This window comes from Protomyctophum bolini, assembly GCF_963924005.1.
Source record: "Protomyctophum bolini genome assembly, chromosome: 19".
Classification (NCBI taxonomy): Eukaryota; Metazoa; Chordata; class Actinopteri; order Myctophiformes; family Myctophidae; genus Protomyctophum; species Protomyctophum bolini.
The window spans coordinates 20,129,417-20,133,497 of NC_137880.1; positions in this window are offsets into that span (position 1 = coordinate 20,129,417).

Consider the following 4,081-nt stretch of genomic DNA (forward strand, 5'->3'; position numbering starts at 1 on the left):
AAGACTGTCTGTATTTAATTGTCTGTTAATACATTTGCCCTGGTTTTGCACCTTGTAAACGTGACTCCTGACTTTGGTGTTTCAGTCCTTGTATAATTGTAAAATTGAACCAATTATGTACATTGTCAGATCGCAGCAAACACACCGGCTTTTGTTTTTTCCTTCAAAAGAACATCACACAGAGGCGATTATAGACACACATCCAGATGCTCTCTGGGAGCATACAACCGAAGACTGAACACTGAACAATGTGAGAAAATGGAACCGAGTGGTCACGTTCTTCTCCACACCATGCTGCCAAGCTCCTGAAAGGCCTCTTGACAGAGAACGAGAGAGGGGGGGGGTGAGTGATGAAAACACCACGCTGCTCAAAAAACTCTTACATGCAGTGATGACAGGACTGTGATTGATTGCCCTGTCGTTCATCACACAGACTCACAGAGGTCTATAATGAATAAGATTGGATTTTGATTGCTGTGTGTCTGTGCTGCCGTTTACCACGTCATCCTTCAAAGGCAAAATGATTTACAATACTGGCTGTGCAGCACAGCACTGGAGTTGTGAAACACATGGACCCAGTGTTTGTCAATGTTGGGTCCTCTAACAGGTGACTAGAAGTCAGCTTGTATTACTTCTACAATACAATACTATTCTGGGTGCAGAGCAAGGCATAATATAATCCTAGACAGAGATGAGGGCCATCTGGCCAGTGAAATTCTCATTACTTTGTATGAATTAACTGACTCTAGCTGGCCATACCTTATGCCAGACGTTTTTCTTTTAATATAATTACACCAAATTAGTTCACAGTCGAGCTATTTCATTCACACGTCTTCTCTCTCTCTCGCTTTCATACTGTTGCCAAACCGAACTCCTGAGTCCTGACAGCGCAGTAGCTTCCTGGAACACGTTTTCCTGTCCACCTGGGACCCAATATAGAGTGGCAAACATGTGACTCTGTAAATTGCAGTAGCAGTTCCTTTCAACGTCAGAAACCTGAGGAGCGGACCACATGCACTTGGAGGGTGCAGAGACGCAGAGAAACCTCCGGTCCAGACATACCAAAAACAACGTAGTGCCGTGTTTCCTCCCACTAACCAATGTATAGGGGCTCAGTGGCCACTGTAATCAGTTGATTACACAAATCATACCTACAAATGTACTTGTGATTCAATCAGCTAAACTGACAATCCAGATGTCGAGACATCTGGAGAGCCAATCGCATTGCTTAGAAAAGTGTTTATAAGCCATTCAGAGGGGTTGCCTTGCCTCTTTCACTGCTGAAGCATATAGGAAAATGAGATGCATTTGCTCATCATTGATGTTGATTCAACCTTGAAGTTGATTTGGTTTATAACTTATAAGATCCTCACCTCTCGGTACCACAGCAGGCCCTTAAAACAAGGCTCCAGACTTCCCAAAACAAACTTGTCAGGCTCCTACTTGGCCTCACCCCCCGAACCCACCTCACCCCTGCCCACTTTGACAGGCTGGAATGGCTTAGGGTCGAAGACAGAGTACAGCATCTTGCAATGGGTCTGGTCCACAAGATTCGATACACCACCAAGATACCCATGTACCTGTCTAAATACTTCCTTAATGTTAACGAAGCCCACACCCACAACACCAGAGAGAGTGCAACAAACCATGTGCAACCCAGATTCGGCACACACAAGGGACTAAATTATTTTCGCTATATGCCACCAAAATGTGGAACGCCCTACCAACAGTCATTAAGACATGCAAATCCCTTGATTCCTTCAAATCTGCTCTCAAAGGGCACCTACAGACGGCTGCAATTCGAAACTGGCCCCCGTAAAATCTGAATCCTTTTCCTCTCACTGCATATGTTTCTTTTCCCTTTTTACCTCGCTTATGATGAATTCCCGTTCTGCTCTTTGGTTTCATAGAAGTGTATATTTGTACGTCTCTAAATATTTTGATGAAGTGAACAAGGTGGACCCTCTTGTAAACAAGTGTAATGCTTTATTGAGTCGTCCACTCACAGTTAACAGTCTTTGTATTGAGTTGTGCTTGAATTGTACTGTAATTCTGCAAACTGTTAATAAATATTTCAATCCTCTCCTCTCCTCCTTCGTACTTACCCTGATAAGTCCCTAAGACATGGGCTCTGTTATTATTGTAAGACTACCTCAGGTCATGAGACTTAAACACTAGCAAATTCCTGCCCTCTGGACCCCGGTCCCCTCTTAAGTTCTGTCTGTTAATGCTGTAAATTACTGAGTCATCCCAAGCACGAGTGGAATGGACCTATCGACGTTCAGACCAATGATTGATGAAACAACCAAATCCCACTATGCACTGCTCTTAACCAGTATAAACCTATTTTGGTCACATCATTATAGGCAAAAATGTAAAAATAATAATAATTAAATAGACAATCTACAAACTCACAATGAGACACGTTGTAAGCTTGTAGAAATATTAGAAATATTTTGAAAGTATAAGTAGTAAGTGTTAAATATCATAGGCAAACAAACAAATATGGCTTTCTGGTAGGTCCAAGCTACAGTATAAGTTCCCAGAGTAGGGATTCAAAGTACTGTAGTTGACAGGTTGGGTCTGTAAAAAGAAGGTCTCATGCTGTGTCTCATAACTGTCAGCAATATTACATGGAGTAAAATGCACGTATATCAAATATCCACATAAAGTTCTTTTTACAGTTTCCCATGAAATGCTATCGTGGAAACATGCTCTACTGTTGCAACAAGGAATGACTCCCAAATGCCGTGCGTTAGTGTTTAAACATAGCACAGGGGATTGCGATGAGTGACATTCTATGATAGAGTTTTACAGTTACATTAAATCTATAAACCTTGTTACACTTGAGTTCATTAAAAGATACGGTCCCATGACATGGCTGCTGTATTTCATTATTTTGATAATTGTTTGACAGCATGGCTCTGCAAGATGCTAGCTGTATGTGTATTTGCGTGTGGATGTGTGTGCGTGTGGATGTGTGTGTGTGTGTGTGTGTGTGTGTGTGTGTGTGTGTGTGTGTGTGTGTGAGAGACTGTTGATGTGTGTCAAACTTTGTAGGCACACTGCCAGTTGGCCTTTTTTATACTTTTTGAAATATTTGACTTATAATGGGGCTGTGAATCTGTGATCATGCTGAAACCTTGTCCAAATGTATAGTCATTACAGATGACTGATGTCACAGACTGGCCGCATGAATTCCGAGATCCACATTGGAGCCATGCCGCTTCTAAATGACTGTATATTGATCCTGACATCCACATAATTTCCAGTTACTCTTGCATCTCTCTACTCTGACTTGTATCTGTCCTGATCAAACAGGAAAACTAAAAACTAAAATATCTACATGATTATTTACACATTGCACCTGAGATAAGATATAAAGCTGTGTGAGCATAGCAGCAGATGTATACTGTGCATGATATAATAATGGATGTTAGTTAAGGTGCTAGTGAACACAAAAAACATAAAAGTTATTAAGGTGTTAGTGCGTGTCAACCGCATAATAGACTGACACTGGTAAAGGCCATGAGAGCAAAGAAAGAAAAGTCAAGTCCCTTGTCCCTGGTATCAGAGTAATCTAGTAAAGGTGCGTTCAGACGTGAATTTAAATATTCGCCTCGGTTCATCCCGTTTGTGCTGTGCCAGGTCACGCGGCGCTCGCGCAACTTCTCATCTTTGCATTGACTTTGTATGTAATCACGCCCCTCAAACCATCCAAGTCTGAACGCACCTTAAGAGAGTGGCGACATTGACTCCCATTGTAACACTGGAATGCGGAAGTGCTCATTCTATCTCAATGGGATAGTTCCAATGTTTGGAACTATAGCCCATAGCACCCCGCTTAGCGGCGAGATCAAAGCGTGTCGCCATTCTTTTACTAGATTACTCTGCCTGGTATAATCCACAGGTAGGTCCAAGGAAGAGAACAGTCTGACGACACCACCTGTCAGCAGCCTGATGGCAGCCGGGTGACAGCTGTTCATGAACCTGGTGGTCTTGATACTGTGGTACTAGTGGTAGGCCCCCTTGCCCGGCCGTGGTTGTTGTAATGTAGGGGGTTAAACAGTTTGTGACTTGG